Source organism: Bombus pascuorum, chromosome 1 (assembly GCF_905332965.1).
Source record: "Bombus pascuorum chromosome 1, iyBomPasc1.1, whole genome shotgun sequence".
NCBI lineage: Eukaryota > Metazoa > Arthropoda > Insecta > Hymenoptera > Apidae > Bombus > Bombus pascuorum.
The window spans coordinates 29,578,481-29,593,522 of NC_083488.1; the positions used below are offsets into that span (position 1 = coordinate 29,578,481).

General features: G+C 33.6%; 1 protein-coding gene across 1 annotated transcript in view; it reads left to right on the forward strand.

Annotated features, from left to right (window-relative positions):
* The first annotated feature begins 12,200 nt into the window (after nt 1-12,200).
* The window catches only part of LOC132915935 (zinc finger protein 888-like), an 88,891-nt gene continuing 86,049 nt past the window's right edge, over nt 12,201-15,042 (forward strand). The window contains exon 1 of the mRNA XM_060975706.1: nt 12,201-12,214. The gene's annotated coding sequence lies outside the window, so the exon portion shown is untranslated. The remainder of the gene's footprint in view (nt 12,215-15,042) is intronic.

The following is a 15,042-nucleotide window of genomic DNA, read 5'->3' on the forward strand; positions in this document are numbered from 1 at the left end:
CTATGTAATTCATTGTATATATTGACTTAGATGTATTATTTATGAACATGAAACGAAACAGAAAATTGGAAAATACATATTTTGAAATTTCTGAGAAAAATAATACACAATGACAAAATTATTTGATCTCTTATAGAAGCTTCTTTTGGGCATACTATGTCTGTATATTATATATAAGATTTTGTACGGTGTACGACTATCATGATCACATTGAAGCAAATTCGAAATCTTACTGTAGCTAATGAGAAGAAGAAAAGACAGGAGAGAGAAAATTGTTCAAAATTCAAGAAATTTACTGATCTATCAATTTTACATAAACGTAATTTTGATCGAACAATAACGTTTTAAATAAGTTTCATCTTCAGAAAACAAGTTATTGAATCAATCATGAATTAATCGCTAGTTTCATGTATCAGAATTAGTTGTCGATCAGAAACCAGACTAAGCAAATACACGTAATCAAACACAAACGCGTTAGGATTTGATTTAGGATCTCTCCGTGTAGCAGTAAATCTACATCTCGATTTTGTAAACATCTCTGGCAGAAATACTCGATATGAGTTTCTCAAGTGTCCACGAAGGGTAGGACAAAGCCTGCAGATCACGTCACTAACGATCACGCGTTCAAATTGCTTGGTATGAATACACATGGAGAACTTGCCCTAAACACTTTCGAACTTTGAAACGAAACAATATTATGAAATTGAACTTTTAGTACGAGCTGCAAACAGAACCAAAATGATGCCTAATTTCTACGTGTACCTAAACGTGGACTTTACTGTTATCGTTTCGTAGATTTTTATTAAGAGCTCGCAATCAACAGATTGCAATAGTAAAAGTAAATTGATTTTGATTTAAGAGCGTTTTATAAATCTGTTTCATTGAATTCATTAATAAAAGATTAATGTGATGTACTAAACCATTTTATTGCACATATTGCATATTGTTTATTATTTGTACCTGTTTATTATCTACCTTGTATGTTACTTGCCTTATTCACTTTCTTGCCATTACATCTAGTTTATTATTAAAAATAATTCCTATTTAGTATCCAAGTCGAATGGAATATTTTAATGTTCTCTGATCTAGTTCTACTGTACTCTAGATACGTATACGTGTTCCGACTTAATTCATACGATAGCATAATACAATAAAAAACAGGTGCGTCAATTCCTCTAACAGTGACGTACATGTATGATGAAACCTAACCCAACTCACAATTCGACATAATCACCGTGTCGACCTTCGAATAATTAAACGGAACTGCCGACATATTTCTTCAATATATTTATACCGGTTATATTTACCAGCTTCGTGCATAATATTTATAACCAAAGGTCATTAAAATCACTTTCATAAAAAAATTCCCAAAAATAGAAAGACTAGAACCAATGACGAAACACATTAATCATTTTTCAGTATCTGTTCCTTCTCGTAAACTCCTAAAATGACTATTTTACGATTCTAGTGGTATGTCCAATTCTAAATGCAAAACAGTATCTTTTACACACGGTCGTAGATCGAAACAGTAGTCACATTAATACAAATGTTGTCCAAAACTTTTATATAATTATGCAAAAATGTTTTTCAAACACATATGTTCCAACAAAATTTATTTCCGGTGATAAGCCTATTTCCTATTTTCTATTGAAAAAGATATATATAACGGATTGATTATCAAGAGGAAATATTTATAGTTACAGCTTTAAAAAGGAAATGGTAGTTCTTCAGTGTCATATACGTATACACTAACCTTACCAAATTCCTTCCAAATTGAGAAATCAAAGAAAAAGTATATACTAATTTATCTATGCGCGTTCTTCAAAGCTATTCCAGGTAAAATAGCTTGGATCTATTAGGAACTTGAAATTCTAAGAAAGAGATATTTTAAATACACTAACCTTACCAAATCCCTTTCAAATTGAGAAATCAAAGAAGTATATACTAATTTATCTATGCGCGTTCTTCAAAGCTATTCCAGGTAAAATAGCTTGGATTTATTAGGAACTTGAAATTCTAAGAAAGAGATATTTTAAATAAAATATTTTTATTTTTTGAACTATTTTACTTTTTGAACTAAGAACGCGGATTCGTTGTTCACACTTTTCGGTAGAAAAGTGAGGGTAACGATCCGCGATGCCCATTGGTTATAGCCAATGTTAATAAATAAAATACGTGGATAAAGTCTCCTGCAGCTATGACTCATAGGTGTCTTTGTTCCTGGGAAAAACAAGCTATTACACTGGGCACATCCGCTTTCTCCGTAATTAGCAAAAGCGTGCAACAAACCCAAGGACCGTTCAAAGGACCAATTATAAACCGAAATACTTATATGAATAGAAGTTAAGCCAAAAGGATTTGGTTTATGGTGGTTCCTTGGGTTTATTTCGGATCAATGTAACGAGGGGTAGGCCTTGGCGGTCAGATCGAGAGGGACGTCGCACGGACCATCTCGTGCGACGTAACATACATAGTAGTGTCTCAGAGAGTAAACGGCAAAAGTACGTATATCTCAAAATGATGACTAATAAACGCGGTATTGGAGTGCTTTTAACTATAATACATGTATTATTAACTACACAAGGTCAGCGGATAACCAATGAGGTAACCAACACAATCCATTTGAACTCTACACCTTGGTAATATCCAGCAAATACGCCACAGATGGTATTATTAATAATGTGTATCAGACATTTTACTAATATTATTACTCTTATTATTTTTTCATTATATTCTTGCATGAGAACAAACGAGATACACAAATTGTTTAACAACATATTACGTGCGTGTGTTATACAAGCCATTTTGTAATTTCATTAGCATCGTACGTAATACATGATAATAATTACAAATTATTTATAGCAAACATACACTTTACGAGAGTCATTGAGATATTAGTTTGACCAAAAAATCGATATGGAAAATTAAGATTTCAAAAGAATTTATTTCCGCAGAATTAAACTTTTTCCCATTTATAACTTCACGAGTCCTTCCTTGAAAAATTGTTCGTGTTAGGAGCATCGTGTATTCGTATTTGTTCGAACATTTAATTATTCGATAGAAGTTTATAATAAAGAAGTTTCGGAGTAACTCAATTATTTTAAACGATCAATTATTCGCTATATTAATAACCCACGATACTTAGTGAGAGCTTCTTTAACTCTGATTATATATTATATTTTAACACCACTATTCATGGTACATATTAATATGTTACTAAATATATATTTACAATAAATGTCTTTTAACTTCTATATAAATTTTCGGATTGATTTCCTCGGAAAAAAACATATGAAATATTTTATTATATACCTCCGTAATACTTAATAGGTAAAAAGATCTTCTATCGAGATTCTACTTTTCGAATTACATTTTTAATAGGTAATATGAATTTAGATAAAAATCCGCAGTCCGATAATCACGATAGTCGTATTTCATTACAGCGACAACATTTCAAAGAACTTCGCGTAACATACGCAATATATTCATAAAAGTTTTCCACGATAAATGTTCGGATACCTTCGTGACTCACTGAAGCACAGACAGTATAAGAGGATTGTAGGTTTATCGGTTGTATAATTATCGTGTACGTTCTCGAACGTTTGTCGAACTGTTCCCAAAGAGTCGAATTCAACCAGGACAGAGGGAATACGAGTAAACCTTTCACATGAAGATACAAAAGGACAAAAAATTAATAGCAAACAACGAGTTTTTAATGCACAAATAAAAAATGTGGAACGATCAAAGGGCATAGGTAAACGCAAAGCGGATCACTCTATACTGGAGAACAATAAATTTTCACAGACTCTCAACCTTTCCACCAGCCCCGAGCAATATACCAGGAATTTTTGCATTTTACTGTGTCAGCTCGATTTGACGCGTTCAAGGACTTGCTGATATCACCGCGAATGCAGGCAAATGGCAGAACACACATCATCAATTGAGAAGCAGAATTGTCGTCATAAATGTGAAATAAAAGTACCTCAAAGGTGTTCCGATGCCGATCAACCGAATCATCTCTTCAATGAATTTGACGAGTTTTACAGAATTCAGTTGTTTACAGCAATAATGATTTATTAGGAGTGAAAGTACCTATTGAAATTTATTCGTAGAAAAAGAAAGACATAGCTTTCATAAATAAAAACGAAGAATTTTATTACTACGAATATTACACAGTTCAGAGAATTATTTAATTGATTTTATTGGTTTATTGAAATTACTTTAGTTCCCTCCTCTTGGATTCCCGTTTTGGATAAGTTAATTATTTTTAGATAAATGCTAAGATACTGGTCTTAATTCCTGTTTTCCTTTTTGGGACCTGATATTTAAATTTACAAGAATAATTATTCTTCGATAATTTACGCGAAAGATATTTCGAACACAACAAGCAAGAAAGGTTCTATAAACAGATCGATGGAATTAATATTGCAAGAGATAGGTCAGGATAAAAACATGTTTCACGTTTCCTGCGTGCAACTGGATATGCAAATGCGATATTACCTTAGGGAAGGACTCAACGATTTGAAAAGTTTCCAGTGTATGTCAAATTGTCTCGCAAACCTTTCTGTACATTTTGCTTTGACGTGCAAAATGCAAATGAAATCTAACTTGAATTTTTTTCGAGATTATCTTACAATTCATTTCTTGTTTACTTTAGGCTTTCTTCAAAGCAAACTGTGTTGTTTAAATTTGATAAATAAATCAATTTTCAATCTTCATACACTCTGTAAGAGAAAGTGAAACGAACGTTCACACACAATATTGGAAATGTTTAATTATTATACATTGTAAAATATATGGACTACTTACGAACATTTGAAATTATAGTCACTCTTTATATAGACATAAAAGATATAACTTAGAAAAAACGAAGCTGGCACCCCGCTGGGGGTAGCCACCCACATGCTATATTTACTTTTATTTTATTTTTTTTATTCACCAATAAGATATAACACTTTACCAAATGTCCATAAGAACAAATTGTAAAAAACCAAAATAAAATAAAAAAAAAAAACTTTATATAGACCTCATAAAAGATATAACCTAGCAAACACGAAGATGGCACCCCGCTGGGGGTAGCCACCACATGCTATATTTATTTTTATTTTATTTTATTTTTTTTTTACCAATAAGATATAACAGTTTACCAAATGTCCTTCAGAACAAATTGTAAAAAAAAAGAAAAAAAAAGAAAACTTTATATAGGGCAGCGTAAATGTGAAGAATATTTGCGATAAAAGCATAAATATTTCCCAAGTCGTTATTTTGTATATTCATTAGATAGCTTGTAAGAACAAACGGAACTCATCTTCTTTTAAATCATCTCGTCTCTTTCATCGTACAATTTTTCTTTTTTCCGTATTATAAATTTTTTCCAATATCTTAAAGTTATTTTAAAGTTAATCAATGGACTATTTAATTATCTCATCTTAACCAACAGATTTTACAGAATATTTTCTACACAAAAGGCATTCTTCCTCAAAACGAAGAAACTACGTTTCCTTTGAAAGTCGAAAACTTGGAAAATTTTCGAGAAACGTTCGTATCAACCACTTTTGTTTTGAAACGGTCCCTTTGGCTGACGCGTAACGAGCGAAAAAGCGAACTTCACCGGTATATTGCCTAAGGAAATTTGTATTCAAGTTCGTCTAAACGCTTTTGAAGGAGTCACGTTTTAATTCCATTGGCAAGATGAAGAGGTTCGTTAAGAAAATGTAACAGGATAAATGGAAGGATCCGAAGAAAAGCCGGTAAATGAAAGGAACAGCGAGAGAACAACCCGAAGCTCGGCCGAGAATACCTTGCAATGGAATCGATTAAACAGTATGGAGAATCGGGTCTGTAAACATATACAATGAACTGTAAAAAAAAGAATAAAGAAAAAGAATAAAAAATGATTTAGCCGCTGAAGATAATATGTCGCTGAAACTCCGCCCCTCGATTCGATTCAGACACTGGCCAGGTGAAACTTAATTACCGCCATCGGATAATCGCCTCTAAGAATACATCTCGTCCAACAATAATCGTTGTCTGTTGGAAAACATCGATCTTTTGAACGATTTTTTTAAAACACGAGCAAACAAAAAGAAAAATAAACGTAATAAAAGATGCGATTTATCAAGAAAACGGAGGTAAACAAGAGAAAACTACTTGGCGCGCATTATGGCTAATCTTATTTTCGAGCATTATCCGATAAATCTGACGAATATTCTTTAACGACTTTCTATAAAAGTTCGGAAGATTTAAAAGATTTGAAGGTTCGCCGGGTGAAGGACTAACAACTCTTTGGTCGCGAAGGAAAGGTATTCTCGTGCAGCTAATCTCACGCGTAGAATTTTCTGGAGAAAGGCAACGCGCGATCGTTCGCGATTCCAGAAACGTATATTCTCACCCTTCCTTATCTTCTTCTTGATCCATCTCGTCTTTGTTCTCCTCGTCCACCATATTGGAGTGATAATTTCTCCTTTGACGATCGCGATGGCAGGCTTAGTCGTGTGAGAACATAGTACGGTAACAGGTGAACGACAATCCGTTCGTCCGCGATGGCTTGAACTGACTGTGAACCACGATGATGGGACGACCGAAGAAAAATATATCCGCGAGCGTGTGTGCTCTCGCCAACCCGGACACACCATCAAATTTTGTACAACTGACTCTCTCGAAGTAGCCCAAGGCATCGTTAACTGTTACGGCTTCTGAAATCCCGCAAGCACCCAATTCTATTTTGTATAATACCATAATGCCATTAAGGGTATTCTAGATCGCCGTATTCTCCATCTGCGGTATGTTAGAAACAGAATCGTGCGACGAAACACGAAGTATAATCGTCGAAGAAAAACACGGAAACCAAGAGTAACTGAGAGTAATCGTCCGTCGTTTGTAACTTCCGGTAGAACGTACAAGTCGTGTTGAAAACATGCGCTCATAAATATTATCCTATAAATGTTAGAAAAATGTTACAATTAGTAATATTGTATATGATTACGAGACGGCTGATATTTGGGAAGTTTAAATGTGTAAAAACTTACAGAAGAACGTGGTATGCAAAAATATGTAAAATATATAAAATAGAGTATATACTCGTTCTGGTATTTAAAGAACAAAATAAATGTGTATTTGGATTCTATTTGCAAAAATTGTTTATTATATTTGTCACTTAATTAGTATTAGTAGGTATCTTTCTTTTTCAATTAATCTTATTCAACGATCGATATTCCTTAACCGGTATTGACATTAACAACCTTATGGTTATTCAATATTAGGTGAAAAGTAAAGAAATTATTATAATTCTTTGTACTATTACAGGATGATAATATTAAGATAAGATACAAACAGGATAAAACTTCAGCCATGTTAACCATTAAGGATTAAGTTTGAAATATAAAGAAACTTTAGGAACTTATGGAAGATATATCAAAGAAACTTTAGGAACTTACAGCAGATTTATCAAATTAATTGACAGCGTTAAATTTCAGTCTTAGAAAAAAGATGCTTCACGAGCTTGCGGCACGAGTCATCTCTCACAAAAACGAGAAAGGAGAAATTAGAAAAATGAAGGGGATTTAGTTAAGAAAGATGGGTTTCTCCTCTAAAATGAACTGACGTCTTAATCCTGCTCATATAGGGACTTCAAAGGGATACCTATCAACATTTCGATATACGTTAGATTTTAAAGATTTATTACATAGAAGAAGATTAAAATATACACTGGTAACCTCGTAGAGAAGTAATACTCTTCTTCTAACTTCTGGCTGATGCAACTTCTCGGGCGAAAGTCGCGGGGATCTAACGTAGTTCCAAATTGTTTTAGATCCTAACAAGATTAACTCGACTCCGAAATGTTAAATAACCTAAACCTTTTTGCGTATCTCCTTGAAGCGCGTTCTTCGTATATTAAATCTGGCACCGTTCGGAAAAATGTTGACACTTGACATGTGAAAAATTCGTAACGACAGGAGGCCACAAGACACGGTTATGAAAGGTAATTTTACAGAAATAGCACGGTAACAACTGCGTAATCTCGTTTTCATTTCCGCCCAACGTTAACCGTAAAGTTTGTGTATTTCTAACTGATTACGTCGAACTGCAAAACTGGCACATACACCGAAAACACGTAAGAGACTCGGTACCGTTATCGCGATTCTATTGCGCTACGCACTACTAATACCCGCCTACAGAAGGCTGCAGTTTTATCTTATCACACGGTGCAACACACCGAAAGGTTTAATCGTTCCACTGTTCGTGGAAAGGTTTAATTCTTAGAGAATGATAGAAACTATCGTAACACAGCGTACAGATACTGTGGAATGATAAAGAAAAATGGTAAAACCGCTTGGAGAAGCGTGGGTGATTTAAGGTACCTTTTGTGTCTTGCAATTATCGCATCATTTTCGTAACTAATCTACGACCAAGTATACTCGATAGTGCAAGTTTCTACAGGAAATACAAACGTAATGAATTATATTACCAATCTATTATCGATTAGTTTGACAGGATTTTTAAGACGAAATCAGTTTATTCGAGAGAAAAATTGTCGTAATTTTGAGAATCGAAAGATATTTTATAAGAAACACTAATAACACCATTATGAATAATTAGGATATTTAAGACCTGAAATCGAGGGCCTTTCTAAAGAAGAATCTATAGATCTATGATAAGTATATGTATAGAGGTTGTGTTATTACTAGTTAAATACTTACATCATTATGAAATGCTTATTTAACGAAATTCTTTAAGAGTCATTACAATTATCAGTTATCGACTCAAACGCAATTAGTATTAGAAAGCCGAAACTGAATCGTCAAATGCGACTTACTCGATTCACAATTTAGTCGTCCAAACTCATTCCACAATGTTCCTCCATTTACAGTACTATATTCGATGACTTTCTTGAATCTCTCCCAAGCCACACCGTTAAAGGATCAACTAGAGAAATCATTGGAAATGGAGTAAATTCAACTACAATACCTACTCGGCAAGAGTTCTACTGACCTAGACTGATTTAATCCCAGCTGGAACAACGTAGGCTTGTTAAAAGTTAGGTAAAATCAATCAAGACGACGAGCTGACTCGGTTGAAGTCTCATTGATCCACCTAGATCTAATCCATGTCTAACCTGAACTCTCGAAGGATCTAAACCAGATCTAACTTGCAACGAGTTCCAGGAACACTTACGGAGTTCAAACAGCTCCGATTGACTTGGTATATACATGTCATGATGATTGGGGCTTTAAGAGATTAGTAAAATCTAATTCAATGGAAGATTCGTGTTTGGTATACGTGGTTCACTATCAGACAATGCGAGTTTGGTTATCTCAATTAATTTTAATGAATTTCAATAAACTATGTACATACATATAAATCTTTATACACATATCCTTAGATATCAAAGAAGATTAAAAAGTAGCTGAGTTTTCTTCGATAGTATATTTAGTATTAAATAGTTTTATTCGAATAGTAGTGTATAGCAAATTAGAATAATGTTGAGAATTACGATGGATTTCAACCCAATTAATAGGATACCAATTAATGGATATATTCAATTAGATCGATATAATCTGTGAAGTGTTTGTGTGGATTATACAAGACTCGTCGTTATAAACTGGATTTTGACCAGATCAGCGAATCGACCAGTCTTTCCTAGTATTTACATGTATCAAATGGTTTATTTGTATAGAAGTCTGTAAATTATCGCTACGGCAATTATCGTAACCATATACGAGCGTGTAAATTATAGTGATGAACAGATATAGTGACGAACTGAAATGGATTTATACCAAATTCAACTTTATTAATTTAATTTATATAACATTCGAAATAAAAATGTGAGTCAACTTATATCTATAGTGCTTCAAAACACAGGAAATATACCTTCAAATCTCATATTATAGAAGAAAATAGAAATACCCTACACGTTTCATAATAGAAATAGTCGAATTTACGTTACATGTAGACCGTTGTTATATTATATGAAGATCAGACGAAACAACATGATAAACGATCTTCAAATTCAATAGTCAATCTCATTTTATCAAAACCTATTAAGGAAAATCAAAATAAAGAAGACTAACACAAATGTATTTGTAGACGTCTTTCACATATGCTCTTCGTGTCGTATAAATAAAGAAAAGAAATATACAATAGAATCCGAATTCTTTTGCTTGAAGATTTTTCCCTAAACAGAAATCAACCGCGACTCTTACCATTTTCGCTATTACGTACGTATGTTATCAATAAAGATAGAGATTCTGTCTTACATACATATAGAGCCAAAGTGTCGAGATTCTAAGCGTAAAGACCCTATTCATTTCACTATTAACAGCAGGTGTGACATTCTTGCTTACATGGATGCACCTCTCTGACTTTGGCTTTATACGTTCCCCTTGACACAGTCTGAATCAGGTTATTGTGAAGGCGTAACGAAGCGTTGCTTTAAGCGACTTCTGATGTTGCCTCTGACAACTGATGCATTCTTGTTTAATTTCCTGCATGGATGGCAACGGCCACCAGATGATATCATTCCCATTTTCTATGACCAATAGCGTGAAAATATCATTTCACTAGATATTACCAGGGGGACGAATAAAATCGTGTTTTAATCATAGATAACGAATGAGAGCGATGAGGGACGACGATTGATTGCGATGAAGGAACAGGTTTTCACGTAAATGATATCGAAAAGTTGTTTTATACGTAGGAAATCCGTAACTTTAATCCCAACGAAATAACAATGAAATACGTAATAGGTTCGTGGAAAGTTCAATTCGAGGTACATATTTATTTTCTACGTGTTTCGTGCATTATTTTCTCATTAATGGAAGAAAATTATGCAAAATATAATCTGCCCAACACGCATATATCGACCTCTAAATTATTCATTACATATTCCATTAAAATAATAATAATTTTGATGGCGATGTTCGATTTACATTATTCCCCAGAACCATTTCCTCTGAGAAACAAAAGATAATTATTATGCTCGATATAATAATTATAATAAATTTAATAAAGCGTAGTTCTTCGAAAAGTATTTACGTAACTTTTAATAAATGTATTATACATACCAATAATTCTAAATTGAGATATTTTAATAAAATTATTAACGTAATACGATCTCATCCATAGGTTACACGAATACTTCAGCATGTCTGGCTATAGTTGAGATAAAATCGGTTGTATTTCTGAAATACGCCCAGCCTACGTAGCTCGCCATTCGAACAGAACGCTTGCGTTCCACACACTACCCATCCTTTGTTAACGCACAAACGCGCAATAACAGGAAATACGCATTCACGGCTCTTATGCATTATTACGCAACAATCTGCAACCTATATGGGCCATCGTGGGTAATCTCGAATTGTTTCAATTGTCTCACAGTACAACGCACTGTAGTCGCTTAATTCCTCGCTTGTCAACGTAAGTATGTAATACATACAGATTTTCATACACGACGATGTTAGATAGATCGTTGCGCATCATTCGTAGCCTATTTTAAAACCCTCGTCAAACTTAATTGATCTTTAATAGATACTGTAATTGAGTTATCTCCCTATTTTGTATTTCATACTATCTTGTCATATCATATCGTATTACGTTGTATCTAATCTGCTAAAAATATTTAATATTTCTGACATATAAATATAACAGATGGATACTGATGAAAAAATTGTATTACCACAATCTTTTTATACGTATATTTATTCGCAGTATGTATGTTTTGCATTAATCTTAATTTATAGGGTGAGAAATTTTTGGAGTATTATTAAATTAAATTAACGTATTATAATTTTTACACGACACTATCGTATATTATGAAATAGCGCTTTTTAATGTTTGAATAAAAATAACTTATATTATAAATGTAATAGTAGTTCTTTCCAAGTTTTAATGGAATATGACTAATTTTACTACTAACTTAAGTATAATAACAAAAAGATTAAAGATATTTTATCCTTCAAAATTCGCTTTCTGATGTGAGAAAAGAGAAGAAATCGTTCGTAAAATATAATTTAAGCAGTTCTATTAACCTTCGTTATACTCTTTCCTAGATTGAAAAATTCTAAGAATGGAATATTATGAAGCAACGTGAAATACAAAGAAGCTGAATACGAAAATTGAGAATATAAGAATATTGTAAAGAATAATCTACGATAAAAGCTTCCATCTCAACCTCAGTTCGAAAGACAGAATAACACGAGCTTTGATACAAATTCATGTATTGCAGTTCACAGAAGGATATTTTCATCTCCATTAAAGAAAGAAGCATAATACGAATAAAAAGAAACAGAACTATTCTTTAATACATAAACTTGGAAAAGAAACAAAACTATTCATGAAAAAATACATAAAAACTTTTGCTTAAGAGTATTTTAACATCTTGAATAAAAATGTAAATAAATTTGCTTCTAATTGCTTAAAATTGCTTGAAATTTCTAAGAAACGAAAATGAAGCTTTATTCATATAAAGTTGTAGTTCATAATTTATCGACCATCCCTTAATAATTGCTAATGTCGTCATACGTTTCATCAATGAATATTAAAGTACTTTTCTTCGATATTTCTATAATTCGTGATGCTTCTAATATTTTGATAATGAGTAATAATGAGATTTATTATAAACCGGCTTACAGAAGTGGCTCTTAAGCCGAAATAATTACTTGAAATAAAGACACGATTTCGTTATTACTATGCAAGCTCTTGGAGTCATTTACCAGATGCTACGTGAGAGTCTGCAAATAACAATTACGTATAATAAATGTACCACTTACAATATGGAAAATATTAAAATCGTTTCTCAAAACAATTATACCACAATAACATCGATTAGACGCTAATTTCAGGACTAACAAATATCAGTAACTGCGTGTTATAATGTAATCATTATATACTTGTAACCATAAGATGTATGTGACTTTAAATAGATAAATAGTTCAGTTGTCCATTACGTAACATGATCTGAAATAAATTACAAGATGTTAACGAAAATAAAAAATAATAATATATCACAGCAAGATACAAAGTATTAATTTGACTCTTTCCGATACACGTCAAAAATTGAACAAACTTACGTAAAAAAAAAAAATTAAGAAACGATATTATGCAAGATGCAACTGTTGCAGTATATGCTCCATGTTTGACATTATAAAAGCGAAAGGTGAATGTAAAGATAAAGTCATGGTCATAATGATAAATACATTATTTCATGTCTCTAGTTTAACAGGTTTTAAACCTGTTCGTAACAGTTTTCATAAAGTATCATTCTTCTAAAAATGATCCAAAACATTCAAGAATGATAAAAAGTCATCGCCCCACGCATGTTGACATTTTTAATCTCTGAGCATCCAAGTGAAAGTTCGCCAATAAGAAAATCCTAATTCCCCTCATATATCCTTATTCGCATATACTATCCTCATCACGCTACCAATTATTCTCACGTTTCAGTATGCCCGATTTCGTAATCGTTCTTATCGCGTGTTGCCCCGGCTATCGGGAAATCGCGAATTAACACGAACCACCACGAAGCGCGTCCTCGGTCGTTCCTCGACAGAAATCGTCAATTTCCGTCGAGTTCCGGCTCTAGCACGAGGCGTCAGTTTCTGTCTCAACGAAACGAATCTTCAAATACTCGTCGAACGTGGTGCAGACAACACACGAAGGTAATACATAATTGCGTCCAACCTCAAGTACCTGTCACTTGTCGCTTGCCAAAGAAATTCGTTCATATATCGTACGTATTATTTTATACTTACCTCATCGAGAGTGGTTTTCTAGTGGCCAAGCCGCGTCGTAGTCAGCTCCTCATTCTTCCTTTCTTTTTTTCCTTGATAACCAACATTGTAGCCATGTGTGCACGAACGTGGCTGTTCTGCAGAACGATCACCGCCATGACACACAATTCCCCGTTCCCGCGGTCAGACACTCCGAAACGAACATTTCACGATCTCACTAACACACGCGCGACATCCAGCGGGATCTTTTTGGCAGCCGGCAACAGGTCGCGGTAGTCACTATCCCGAACTCGTGACACGCGTCGTCGTGTTATTGTTTATTGTTCGGTTCACGACGGAATTGTAGCGTCGCGTCGGTAGTGTCGTCGGGGTCTTGCCACTACTCTATTTCGGTCCTCTCAGGTAGAAGAGCAGAGTCAAACGTAGTCTGGCTCGGACGAATGCTTGGGGACACTATTAACAAAGAATAAGAACCACTCTGTAGACTGAAAGAGAGAAAAAGAGAGAAAAAGAAACAGAGAAAGAATGAGCGTAAAGGAGAGAAGAAACACGAGACTGAAGCCAACGGCTACCATTATAAATAGTTGCGATCCACTAGCGATGGGAGTAATACTCTTTCGTCCACCAGGTGGAACAACTGTACATAGCGCCAATTTTATTTTGTTGAAAAATTATGATAATTTTACAATTATAATAAATGTAAAAAATAAATGAAATATCAAATATGGAGCAAATAGCTTGAAAGATCAATTCTGTAATATAGGTGTGGTTTGTTTGAAATTGTATCGTTCCCATCACTATCGGCTGAGTAAACTAGAGTGAGATGAACGAAAGCGAGAAAGAGAGATAAAACACATCAACGGAAGTATGTACGTGAGAAGAACAGAAACAGACAATGGTCTCTCGTTTGCTCTACCTTTTATGTTTTGCGTCATTGTACCGTCACTGTAGTCTGTCTTGAATTTTAACAAACTGCGGTCCTAACATGTAAATTTGCACGATTTCCTTTCGACAAACGACGATCGCCAATTTTGTAGTCTCACTGAAATAATTGCACTGAACTATGATATGAGAACTATTGGGTTGATAATACATACATAGTAACAAATTAGCAAATTTATTAATCAATTTCATAATTAACGTTAACAAAATCAAATGCCAATGAGTATATCTTCATTAAAAGCCATGTTTATGAGCAACATAATCCATGTTTATTAAACCAAAAGGACTATTATAATTATTAGTTTTCGGTTCATTTACAAAGCGAACACGCTTTTTCATAAAAATATAAAACAAACCAGCAAATTACCTCAAA